Genomic DNA, 14,505 nt, shown 5'->3' with positions numbered 1-14,505 from the left:
TTTTTAAATCCACCCTACCTACTACCTTATATCCTCTCACCCCTCTTCTCTTATCCCTTTCTCCTGGTATTGCTACTCTCCCTTTTATCCTCTTTCTCCTCCTATTTTTATAGGATAAAATAAATTTCTATACTCAGTTGAATGATTTGAGCCAAAACTGATAAGATCAAGCTTCAGACAATATTCACTCCCCCTTCCTTTCCTTTGATTGTTATAGGTTTTTTGTACCTCGTCATGTGAACTAATTGTCCCATTACACCTTGTCTTTCCTCTTTTTTCAGTACATACCTTTTTCTACTTTTTATTATTTTTTCATTGATTTCATCACATCAGGTTCCCTTCACAACCACATATTCAGTTCATGTGATGCTCCCCTTTGTCTGTCCCAGTGTTAGATATAGTTCTCAAGAGTTATAGATATCATTTTCCCATGTAGGAATGTAAACAATTTATCTTCTCTCTCTCTCTCTCTGTATATATATATATATATATATATAATATATATATATATATATATATATATATATATATATATATATATATATATATATGATTTTTTCCCCTTGCTTAACTTTCTATCTTCTCTTGAGTACACTATAGATTCAATTTTTTGATTAGTTCTGGTTTTTTTAGATAGACGTGACTGACAGTCTCTTTGTTGAATCTCCATCTATTTCCTCTCCAAAAGATGTTGCTGATTTTCACTGGGTAGCTAATTCTTGGATGGAACCCTACATCCTTTGCCTTCCAGAATATGGTTCTCTGATATTTATTTTAGAAACTGACAGATCCTGGGTATTTCTGACTGTTGCTTCTTTATTTGAATTGTTTTTGTTTGGCAACTTTCAGTATTTTTTCATGAGATTGTTATTCTGGAATTTCACAACTATGTTCCTTGGAGTTCCTTGGATTTCTTTCCAAAGGACACTGATGGACTCGTTCAATGAGTATTTCCCCTTCTGTTTCTAGAATATTGGGGCAGTTTTCTTAAATGATTTCTTAAAGAATGCTATCCAGGCTCTTTTTTTGGTCATGGCCTTCAGGTAATCCCAAGAATTTTTTTAAATTGCTTCTTCTAGATCTATTTTCCAGATCAGCTGTTTTTAATGAGGAATTTCACATTTTCTTCCATCTTTTTAGTTTATTTAACTGATTCTTGCTGTCTCACATAGTCTTTAGCTACTCTTTGCCCTATCCTAAGTTTTGATGTGTGATTTTCTTCAGTTAGTTTTTATATCTTTTTCCATTTAATTAATTCTACTTTTTAAGGTAGTGTTTTCTTCAGAGAATTTTTTCCCCTTCCATTTCCAAGTTGTTGACTCTCTCATGCTTACTTCTCTTTTCTTTCTCTCATTTTTTTTTTTTCTGTTTCTCTTATTTGCCTTTTGAAGTCTTTTATAAGCACTTCCAAGAAGCCTCTTTGGCCTTGAGATCACTTTCTCTCACTCTTTGAGATATCTACTGTGGACATTCTGTCCTGTCTGAGTTGGTGTTTTGGTTTGTGCTATCACCATAGTAGTTTTCTACGGTCAAGGTTCTTTTCTGTTTCTTGTTCATTTTCTTGCTTTTTATTTGGCATTTTCTCTTTATTTACTTTTATGGTCAAGCTTTTCTCCTAGGATAGAGGGGGAGCTGTCCCAAGCTTCCTGTGGAGCTCTGAGCCTTGGCTCTGAGCACAGGGACCCCTTGTGTTTGCAGGGGGTAGTTTTTCCTACTCTTTTCAGAAAACAGCCTGTTTTTCCAGAATTTGCCTTTTGAGCTGGGACTGGAAACTACCCTCTTTCTGTGTTCCTCTCCTAAATCAAGACTAAGGTTCTTAGTTACTAATTTGCTCTGATTAAGACTCTCTCAATGGCTTTCCCAGAGTCTTTCTGATCTAGGCTGAACACCCTTTTCACTCCAGGTGACTGACCGTTCTTGATGTTTTTGCAATCTATTATGAGCTGGCGAGTGGTTTCATTCCATCAGACTCTGTTCAAAAGCTTGGTTTCATGTGATTTTTGACGACAACTGGGAGAACTGGAGCAGCTTCCTGACTTTACTCTGACATCTTGGCTCCACCCCTGGAGGAGAATTTTCATTTTTATTATATTAGCTCATCTTACTATGAATCCTTGATATTCTTTCGGTTGTGTAGATCTAACTTTAATTGTTTGAAAAGTGTTTTGTAATTGTGTTTTTATAGTTCCTGGCAGGTTATAGACTCCCAAATATTTTATGTTAGTTACAGTTATTTTAAGCAGAATTTCTCTTTGTACTTTTTGCTGCTGAACTTTTTTGGTAACAGAAATGCTGATTTATGTGTGTTGAGGAAACTGAGAGAAACAAAGTGACTTACCCAGTGTGACATAGATAGGAAGTGATTGTGTCCATATTTGAACTTGACTTTAAGGATACATTTGGTATAAAAAGTAGGCTAATTATTGAGACCATGAAGTTATACTACTCAGAGACTAAACAAAATAAGAATCCCTATTAATGATCATTGTTCAAGAGCTGATGTTCTGCTTCTGCTAATATAAAACAATATGATATTTTTCAGTATGCCCCAGAAGTGTACAAATTGTATGTAAGTTATAAAGCAGAGATTATTCTTTCCATTTAATTCAGTAATGGAAAAGTGTAAAATATCTAGATTCTTCCATGCAGATGAATAAAGTGCTGCCCTTAGAAATATTGTTTGAATCTTCTTTAAGCGTCAGTTTCTTTCTTTTCTTTCCTCCTTGCCTTTGACTTCTTTTTCTAAAATATTTTTTTTCCAATTGCATGTAAAATATTTTTCAACATTCATTTTTATAAGATTTGGAGTTCCCAATGTTTTCTTAATTCTTCTTTCCCATCCTCCTTCCCTAGGCAGATTTTGTTATATATGTGGAAACACGAAAACATATTTTCAAATTAGCTATGTTGTGAAAAAAAGAACAAATTTTAGTTTCTTTATCTGGAAAATAATAACAGCACCTACTTTATGGTTGCTATGAAGATAAATTGAGATAATATATGGTAAGTACTTTTTAAAACTTTAAAGCACTTATATGAATGTTAGAATTAGGGACTAGACCTGTAACTGTCTTGATGTAAGGGAGTACTAGAAACAGAATAAAATGTAATTGAGTGATGTTTAATTTAAAAAATATAAAAAAAGATTGTTATTTTATGATTTTCCAAGTCAAAGTATTGCTCAAAATCCATTTCTATTTGAGTTTGACATAACAAGTCTAGAAAACTAACTTAAGTGTTTTGCTTAAGGTCATACTATTGATATGTTTGAAGATGGGCTTGGATCTTGCAGGTTCTATATCCTTTATACAACATTGCCCTCTTGGGCAATAAACATTAGTTGTTTTCTTTTGTTTTCATTACTGTTATTATTACTGTTAGGAAAACCTCCTAACATTTAGAGTTATGTATAGATAGAATGGACTTGTGAAAACAATACCAAGTACTCAGATTCAGGTAAATTCTGTATAATTGCTGTACAAAAAAGGATGAAGTTCATTTATAATTTGGACTAGATGACTTCTAAAAATTCTTCCAAATCTTCATTTTTTAAAAATTCTATTATTGTTTTTAACTAATTTATCTCTTTTAAGGCTCAAGGAATATGTGTTCTTTTCTTACTAATTACTTTAAGATTCCCAGGTGAATTTAAATGTTGGACCAGTCCTTCCAACCACTTAGAAAATTGTAAAACATAAAGGTTATTATAGGTAAGTAGGCAGTGCTAGGTCTTCTCTTGTGTAGTCTAGCTTTGAAGGGGAAAATCGCAGGTTGACAGAAGGGATTTATGAATAGTTTTACAAGTGAATTACACCAACAAAGGCTAATAGTCAAGCATTTTTGTTTTTAACATTTGGGCCTTGTGATGTGGGTTAGTGAAAGTAAGAGAAAGCTGGAGAACATACCAAGTTTAAATTTCTATTGTTCTTGGATAGAGAAAACCTTTTAAAATCATATTCTGGTGCCAATGATTAAGCAAAAAGTGGCCTCTATAAAAAGTACAATTAAAATATGTACATTTCTACAAGAGAACATGTTAATTTATGTAATACATTAAATAGACTATCATTTGAGGATGATTTATTTTCTTATTAATTTCTTTTTCATTCCAGTACCTCTCCTACCTCTCCCACCAGATTGTCAGCTTGCCCAAAGGTTGACATAGATCAAAGCTGTAACTTACATTTTAGTTCTTTGTCTTTAGAAACTTGTTCCAACTAAAATTTATTTAAAAGAATTAAAAGGAGTTGTCATGGAATTATGATTGCAAAGTTTAGGTATAGGTCCTAAGAATATATTAAATAAAAACTTCTATTTTTGGAATCAACTTACTTGTCTCATGTAAGAACAGTACTGTTTTGAACAAACTTGTAGGAATATAAATGAATGCTCATGTGCATGTGGCATGTTTGTGTATGTGCTCATTTAAAACTCAAAGCAGCTAAGTCATCTAAAATGTTTTTTTAATAGCACAGTATACTATGACCCTCACAGCAGGTTCTTGCTCTGAAAGGGAGAGTAAATTTCTGACCGTTAACACATAATCACACACATTCCAAGAAGTAGAATTGTTTTGCTTTTCATCCTGTCAGGTTCGATTTCTTGGTAAACTCAAAATAGTTTAAATGTGCCTTGAAACTATAAAACAATTGAAACCTCTAACCTGTGATTGAACTCACCAGAGAAAAACAAAGAAAGATGCTTGTGCTAGTGTGGGCACAAAATGAAAACACAGTGGAAGTGATTTTATATTCAGCTATGATGGTCTGTCCACATCAAAACTATAACCATACTTAAAGTTTGGCTTGCCCTACTCTTCAACTCACTTATATTACCTTTGTTATCTCAAAACAAGCACAGTCCTGACTATTTCCAATGTCCTTTCATCTCCTCAAAGTAATCACAATTATTCCCCATTGTAGCCTAGAGGAAGAAGGGGAAACATTATTCCTTAATATGTCCCAGAAATATTTGAGTCATAGTAATTTTCTTGGCAATGCTCAGAATGTGTTATATTCCATCTTTTGTGGTTATTAAGGGGGTAGTCAGAAATAAAGACCATCCCACAGATCAGTAAATACCACATAAACATGTGCCATGGGAATCTTAGCATTTAGGCATAAAGGCTTATCAATAGGAATATTACTTTTTACTGCCCTAAAGAGAGTGTCAGTGGAACATAAACTCATTCAGTTTTGTTTTTAATTAAAAAAAAATTCCTTTCAGGGACATCTAGGTGGTGCAGTAGATAGAGTACCAGCCCTGAAGTCAGGAGGACCTGAGTTCAAATTTGATCTCAGACATTTAATACTTCCTAGCTGTGTGACCCTGTACAAGTCACTTAACCCCAATTGCCTCAGCAAAACAAACACACAAACAACAACAACAACAAAAAAAAACTTTCATCTCCAATATCTAGCCATTTTCTTGAATCCAGAGGACACTAAAATTCTAGTTGGATAGAAGTAGATCACTTTGGACTGAAAGTGTTAATTCACCCCTCAATGCGCCCAATTAACTTCTAAGAAACATATTCTTCACCAGAAGCCAAATGTAACATCAAATGGAGTTATATGCATATAATTGGAATAATCTTTCCCTTTATATGACAGTTTGAGACATCATGTTTTTCTTTTCTTTTCATAAATTATGTTTTGATAAATAATGAGCACTAAATTGGAAAAACATTAGATTATTTAAACACAGATTGCTAATTCCATCCTTAATTTTTTGGTTAGGCTCCCCAGAGCAAGTTAACATTAAAGTTACATTAATAAAATAGAATCTGTTCTCATTCAGCTAAATTAGGTGATCATAAAATTGCCTCTGCTTATGTCAAAAATGTAAAATACAATTATGGTGTCATATACTGCATATCTTGTGCTTTTGGAATTACCAGGGGTAAAAATATGATCAGTGAAAGGAAAAGAGAATATTCTATTGCTTATAGCAAAATTGTAGGGTTTCATGGTACCTAATAAATTTCCAAAGACATCACAATTTGCAAACTTGTCCTCATATGTATTAAGATACTCAGGATGAATTATGACAAATGGAAAAGTGCTTTGATTTCTGACCTAAAGATCATGTGGTAGACACCCTTTTCTCAACCTGTTGCTAAGGATTAATGAATTTGATGAAATTAAAAGAAGAATCATTAAAATATTCTCAAAAATGAATATAAATGTCTTTTTTCATTCCTTCTTCCTTCACCCTTCCCTCTTTTCCTTCTTTTTTTTTCTGATTCTCAATCCTTCTCTTTCATACAGGGTTTTCTCTGGACCCTCTGAAAACTTGGCAATCTGTTTTACAAGATCTGCTTGATTTTCCTATCCCATAAACAAAAAACATATAAACTCTACTTTTTTTTCCCTTGTGTAGATTTTCTCTTCCTCCCTCTCATTCTTAATCCTTACCCTCCCTGTTTCCCTTCCTCCCTCCCTCCCTTTCTTCCTCCTTCCTTCCTTCCTCTCTTTTTTCCCTTCTTCTTTCCTTTTCCTTCCTTCCTTCTTTTCTTCTTTTTTTCTTTCCTTCCTTTCTTCTTTCTTCCTTCTGTCCTTCTCTCTCCCTTACTTGTCTTTCTTTGTCATTCTCTGTTTCTGCCTCTCTTTGCTTCTCTCTTATCTCTTTCTCTTTTCCTGTCTTTGTCCTTTCCTTCCTCCTCCTTCTTTCCTTTCTAGAGAAACAATGAAATTATAACTCTACTAGAAGAGAATAACTAGAATTAATAAATGAAATTATGATGTATTTTGTAAAGAATTCTTTATGTCAAGATATGCATGTGGATTTTATTCTATGGACATGGTGTTCTAATAACCTAGCATTTGTGTGTAAGATCTATTAAGAAAGAGGTTGGATACAAAGATATCCATTAATAGAATATTAATAAGTAACAAGTGATTAATAAGTAATAGGTTTTAAAAGGCCATACAAGAGGTATCAATAGGAATAGTACCCAAAATTTACATTTTATTTCATACCTTGAAAGTTATTTTGCTTTTACATCCACCCTCCTTTGCCCAGAGAGTCATCCCCTTAAAACAGTTAAGAAAAAAAAAAATTAAAAAGTCCAACAAAATAAATCAATTCACTAAACATAAATGACAGATCCATAACCACCTACCCGTGAAAAGAAGAGATCATGTAGGTAAATGTTTGTCAGAGTGAAGCTAGGGAAATATTATTATATACTTTTTATTTTAGGTTAGTTTAATTTAATGAGATATAGAGAGTAGTTCTTTCCATTTATGATGGTATATCCTTTATGCATATTATTTTTTGCTTCTAATTATGTCATCCTTTATCAGTTCATACAAGTCTTCCTATATAGCTCTAAATGTTGTATTGCATCTTACAGTGCAGCAATATTCTATTACTTTTATTATATTATATTTTATTTAGCCTTTCTACTATTGATGAATGTTTATTTTGTTTTCAGTTTTTGCAATAATAAAAAGGTACCTATGCATATTTTGCCATAATTTAGGAGCTTTTCTTTCTGTTACTAATCTCTTTGGAGACTATGCTTAATACTGGGAATACTGAGACAAAGAGTTATGTGTAATTCTCCTTTTTAAAAAATATATATATTTCAAAATTGCTTCACAGAATGATTTGATTGTATTAGTGATTATTTGTTTCTATAGCCTTTCCAATAGAATATTTATATCTTTTCTCATATTTGTCAATTTGTAGTGAAGTAATACTTGAGTTCTTTTAAATTCAATTTCTCTTATTTGTTGCGTGTCAGAAGACTTTTTTTGTATTATTAATGTTTGAATTGTTTGAAAAACTATTTGTTCTTATCTTTTGATAGTTTATCCTTTGTGGAAATAGCTGTTGGTCTTATATATCATATACATACATGTGAACATATCTATGTAAACACATTATATATGTGTATATAAGCATATGCATGTATTTGTTTTGTGTATCTTATATATTTGTATTAATTTTTACTCTTATCTTGGTATCAGACCCAGTGACATCTGCTGTAATTTTTTCCCCAATTTATTTTTATTACTAACTTTGGTGCATTGATTTTGTTCTTACAAAAATTTTTCAATTTCATATACTCAAAAGTATTGATTTCATATTTAATGATTGGCTCTATCCTTGTTTAGTTCAGATTTCTGCATTAAGACCAGTTGTGATTTGATACTTTTATAATTGGTTCTTCTTTCACAATATTGCTGATATCCAGCATGCTACATTGGCAAGCATGATCGATTTTGAATTAAGGATGACCTGGAATCAAAACTGTTAGTAATTATGTGGTTAAATAATTTAGTCTTTATGATCCTTAGTGTCCTTATTTGTAAAATAGGGATTTATATTGATAATACCTATCTCAGAATAGATAATCAAAGAAGATAATATAAGTAAAATAACTTTCAAGGTATGAAATAAAATGTAAATTTTGGATACTATTCCTATTGATACCTCTTGTATGGCCTTTTAAAACCTATTACTTATTAATCACTTGTTACTTATTAATATTCTATTAATGGATATCTTTGTATCCAACCTCTTTCTTAATAGATCTTACACACAAATGCTAGGTTATTAGAACACCATGTCCATAGAATAAAATCCACATGCATATCTTGACATAAAGAATTCTTTACAAAATACATCATAATTTCATTTATTAATTCTAGTTATTCTCTTCTAGTAGAGTTATAATTTCATTGTTTCTCTAGATATCAAAAATATTCTATCATTTCAGTAATATTTTTTCTAACCTTTGTAATTAAAGACTAATTCTCCTCCAATTTTCACCTTCTTCATGAAACTATTACTATATTTTCAGGATGAATGAAGGATTGATCAGAAAATAATCATAGGGACATAGATCCTATCATCAAGAAACTTACTGCTTAATATAGGAGATAAGGCATATTTAGGAGACTAAAATAAAGGAGCTGATATGAAAAGTTCTGAATTGAAGTTATTTTTACATATGTGAAATAGTAGAAGTGGAGGAGAAAATAGAGATTAAAAATGTAAAGAAGAAAACAAAAGACTACAAAAAGATTTTTGTTAATCTCATATTTTAGATAAGAGAAGAAGAATCAGAGCAAGGAGCATAACTGGGAAAGTTCACTATTAAAGAAACAAAGAGAGTAGATATTATATTTATATAACAAAAGGGGAACCTTAAACAATGTCAGATCTGAGATATTGGATAAGAATCACAAATCATTTATTGAGTATTTACACTTAGCTCAGTTTTGTAGAAACAAACAAACAGCAACAACAACAAAAACAAAAAAAGTCCTTTCTCACACAGAAAAAATAGCATATTTTTGAAATTATCAGTACACCAAATCACCCCTGGAGTGGAGTAGAATAATTCTTTTAGGAAGACCACTATGAGTCAGGGTAATAGGATTAACAAGACACATCTTGGAGCTATTGAGAAGCTAGTATGATTGAAGTAGAGAGCTTAAATTAGAGAGGATTAAAAAATAAGTTTGGAAAAATAGTTTTGAGATTATTATCTATACATAGAGTACTGGCCTAGCAAATGTCATAGTCATTCATTATGTTCAAGGTTTTGACTTAAAGTATTTTTCATTATGTGAAAATGCTGGAGGTTTTTCAAGATAAGTTTCATATATACTCATTCTTCAATAGGGAATTAACAAAGGGCAGCATATATTGGGGGTGGTTTATTATTAGAAAGAGAGAAAAAAGGGCACTATATCTCATTAAGCTTTATTTAAAAAGGAGGATCAGTTAGCCCTTATAATACTTCAGAATAATAGGAGCAATAAAAGTTGGAGTATGAAATTAAAATAGTTACAAGAAAAATATAAACCTCTCGAGAAGAATACATTCTTGTCCTGGAAACTTCTGTGTCATTTTGATTTTCTGAGTTGACTTACAAATAGTTTATTTTTGCTCCAAATATCACATGTAGAGAAAACAGGGAAATGATATTAGTCCTGTGAAACAGAATGGAAGAGGAAGAAAGAGCAGAGTAAAAATTTTTAGGACTCGAAAGATATGAGGACAAAAATGTAAGGCCAAATTATCTAGTGTAGTCAAAAAATATTTTCCTCTTCATGGTGCTATCATCATAAGTCTTTTTTTTTTTTAAATTAAAGCTTTTATTTTCAAAACATATGCACCAATAATTTTTCAACATTGACTCTTGCATAACCTTGTGTTCCAAATTTTCCCCTCCTTTTCTCCACCCTCTCCCCTAGATGACAAGTAATCCAATATATGTTATACATGTTAAAAATGTTAAAATGTATGTTAAATCCAATATGTATAAACATATTCATATAATTCTCTTGCTGCACAAGAAATAATCAGATCAAAAAGGAAAGTAAATGAATAAGAAAACAAAATGCAAACTGACAACAAGAAAAAGAGTGAGAATACTATGTTGTGATCCACATTCAATTCCACAGTCCTCTTTCTGGATGTAGATGGCTCTCTTCATCACAAAATCATTGGGGTTGTCATTAGTCATTGTTGTGATCTAGTTCAGATGGATCTGAATCAGTCCCTGTTTGGGCGCCAAAATGTGGTGATCTTCTTCCCAAATGCAGCCAGGTGATAAAAGTTCAGATCTTTTATTATCTCCAATATAGCTCAGTTAGCTTAGAGGCCTATCTCTCTGCTTGGTTCCAAGAGCTCTTGCTGCTTTGTCCTTTGCTTCTGCCTCTGCTTTCTTCAGCCTCCAGAGCCAGCACCACTCTTCATGTCATTCCGGTGAAATCTGATCGAGAGCCTCTGTCTGTTTCTTTTATACAAGAGGGAGGAATTGTGGGATATGAGAGAGAGGGATTATGGGTTTTCTCCCATAGTGCTCTCTGGCCCAAAGAGCTTCAAGGGAGGTATGAACTCACAAAGTTACAAAGTTTACTTTGTGAAGCTGGCATACTTGTGAACTCCAATGAGTAAAGGTGTAAACACAAGCATTGTACTAATTAGCTCTACTTAGAACCTTGTTTCAGGTTTTGGCCCAAAACATCTTCTTGTAAGATTAGATCAACTCTAATGAGTTAGCAGTTTGTAAAGATTCCAACATCTCCCCCTTTCTTTTGTTTTAGAACATAGGGTGGTCATGACCTCCCTGATTTCTCAAAGAGGTGAGAACCCCACCTAAAAGATGATCACGCCTTCTCTGACATCTGACCAACCAATGCCCAGTTTTTTAGAGAGATTTGCTCTTCCTCTAAGAACCAAGGGGAGGTGCGTTTTAATGTAGCCAGAAGTCTAGCTGCCTGTCCCCAAGTTACAAGTAGCCCTTGATCTTCTATCAGCTTAAGCAGGCTTTCTATAGCACCACTCCTGGGTGGGGCTGGGGTTGGGGGGGTTGGAGTGGGGATGGAGAATCTTTACCTAGGATCTGTCCCATTTCAGCCAAAAAAGGTTGTACTCACTCAGTTCCTGGTCATTGGAGACTTCTTCAGTGAAAGTAGGGTCCTTGGGCCCCACGTTGGGCGCCAAAATGTTGTGATCTAGTTCAGATGGATCTGAATCAGTCCCTGTTCGGGTGCCAAAATGTGGTGATCTTCTTCCCAAATGCAGCCAGGTGATAAAAGTTCAGATCTTTTATTATCTCCAATATAGCCCAGTTAGCTTAGAGGCCTATCTCTCTGCTTGGTTCCAAGAGCTCTTGCCGGTTTGTCCTTCACTTCTGCCTCTGCTTTCTTCAGCCTCCAGAGCCAGCACCACTCTTCATATCATTCCGGTGAAATCTGATCGAGAGCCTCTGTCTGTTTCTTTTATACAAGAGGGAGGAATTGTGGGATATGAGAGAGAGGGATTATGGGTTTTCTCCCATAGTGCTCTCTGGCCCAAAGAGCTTCAAGGGAGGTGTGAACTCACAAAGTTACAAAGTTTACTTTGTGAAGCTGGCATACTTGTGAACTCCAATGAGTAAAGGTGTAAACACAAGCACTGTACTAATTAGCTCTACTTAGAACCTTGTTTCAGATTCTGGCCCAAAACATCTTCTTGTAAGATTAGATCAACTCTAATGAGTTAGCAGTTTGTAAAGATTCCAACAAGTCATCCCTTTGATGGAAAGAGTCACATTCATCAGAATTGACCATCATATAATATTGATGTTGCTATACCATCACAAGTCTTAAGAAACACATTATTCAGTGAATGCAGTTGATAAGGTTAACTAGGTCAATGAGGACCTCAAATTTCTTTTTAAGAAGTCAAATTGTGTAGTATATTTCAAAGACAAAAGTAATTTTTCTCTCATAACCTTTATTATTTTTAAAAATATACATATTGCTTTATTAATCATGTCTGGAGAGAAAACTCAGAGCAAGAGGGATAAATCATTAAAAAAAAAAAAAAAAGAAAAAAGAAGAGAACATCACATGTGTTATTTTACCTTCAGTTTCCTTAGCTCTTTTTCTGAATTCAGATGGCATTTTCTGTCCAAAGTGTAGTGGGATTGCTTTGGATCACTGAACCACTTAGAAGAACCATGTCTTTCCGGAGTTGGACATCTTGCATCCTTGCTGTTATGTACAATGTATTCCTGGTTTTGTTTGGATCACTCAGAATCAGATCATGTAAATCTTTCCAGGTTTTTTTAAAATACGCTTATTATTTTTTATAGAACAATATTCCAATATTCCATTCCACAACTTGTTCAGCCATTGGTCAGTTGATGGCCATCTTCTCCTTTTCCAATTCTTTGCTACCACAAAAAGAGCACAGGCATTTTTGCACATGTGGGCCTTCTCCCTTCTTTATGATTTCCCACTAATGGTATTGCTGGCTAAAAAAGTATGCACAGTTTTATAGCCCTTGAGCATAGTTCCAAATTGCTCTCCACTAACAATAGTGTCCCCAGTTTTCCCATATCCCCTCCAAAATTTATCAATATATTTTCCTGTCATCTTAGCCAATCTGAGAAGAGTGAAGTAGTAGCTCAGAGTTGTTTTAATTTGTATTTTTCACATGACTATAGATGGCTTTAAGCTCATTACCTGAAAATTATCTGTTCATATCTTTTGACCATTTATCAATTGGAGAGTTACTTATATTCTTATAAATTTGACATTATTCTTAATATATTTTAGAAATGAGTCCTTGATTGGAAATACTGGCTATAATTTTTTCCCACTTTTATAATTCCTTTTTAAGGTAGATTTGGTTGGTTTTGTTTGTGCAAAAACCTTTTAATTTAATGTAAACAAAGCTGTCCATTTTGCCTTTTATAATGTTCTCCAGTTCTTCTTTGTTCATAAATTCCTTCCTTCTCTACAGATAGGATAAGTAAATTAATCCTTGTTCTCTCAATGTGTTTATGGTGTCAACCTTTATGCCCAAATGATGTAACCATTTTGATTTTATTTTGGTATGGTATGTGAGAGATAAGTCTATGCTGACTTTCTGACCTATTATTTTCCAGTTTTCTCAGCAATTTTTGTCAAATAGTGAGTTCTTATTTCAGAAGCTAGAGCTTGAAGGTTTATCAAAAATTAGATTAGTATAGCCTTTGATTGTTGTGTTGTGGGTGCCTAATCTATTCCACTGGTCCACTATTCTATTTCTTAGCCAGTTCTAAATGGTTCTGATGAAAGCTGCTTTATGCTATAGTTTAGGCGTACTGCTAAGCCATCCACTTTTTGTATTTTTCCCCTTAATTCCTGTGATATTCTTGACCTTTTTTCTTCCAGATGAATTTTGTTATTATTTTTTCTAGTGCCACAAAATAATTTTTGGCAGTTTGCTTGGTATGGCACTGAAAAAGTAGATCAATTTACAAAGAAATGTCTTTTTTTTTTCATATTAATTCAGCTTACCTATAAGCAATTGCTATTTGTTCCAAATGTTTAGATTCGATTTTATTTGTGTAACTAGTATTTTGCAATTGTGTTCATATAATTCTTGGGTTTGTCTTGCGGGTAGACCACCCCCCCCATGTATTTTATTTTGTTTATAGTAATTTAGAATGCAATTTCTCTATCTCTTACTGATGGGCATTGTCAATGATATACAGAACTACTGATGATTTGTATGGGTTTATTTTATATCCTGCAACTTTGCTAAAGAAGTTAATTATTTACAGTAGGTTTCTGGATGATTTACTAGGATTCTTTATATATATGTTTCCTTCCCTATATATATATATATATATATATATATATATATATATATATATATATATATATATATATATATATATATATATATATATATATATATGTTTCCTTCCCTATATATATATATAAAATCATGTCATCTGCAAAAAGTGATAGTTTTATTTCCTCATTATCTAATTTCTTTTTCTTTTCTTATTTCTAAAGCCAACATTTGTAATAGAGTAGTTGAATAGAGTATAATAGAGTGATAATGGGAATGCTTGTTTTACCCCTGATCTTGTTTGGAATGCAGACAGCTTCTCTCCCTAACAAATAATATTTGCTGTTGGTTTTAGATAAATACTGTTGTTTATTTTAAGGAAAGCTCCCTTTATCCCTATGATCTCTGGTGTTTTTAATAGGAATAGTG

This window comes from Antechinus flavipes, chromosome 3 (genome assembly GCF_016432865.1).
Source record: "Antechinus flavipes isolate AdamAnt ecotype Samford, QLD, Australia chromosome 3, AdamAnt_v2, whole genome shotgun sequence".
Taxonomy (NCBI): Eukaryota; Metazoa; Chordata; class Mammalia; order Dasyuromorphia; family Dasyuridae; genus Antechinus; species Antechinus flavipes.
The sequence above is the reverse complement of the archived record's forward strand: the minus strand, read 5'-3'. Positions refer to the sequence as shown.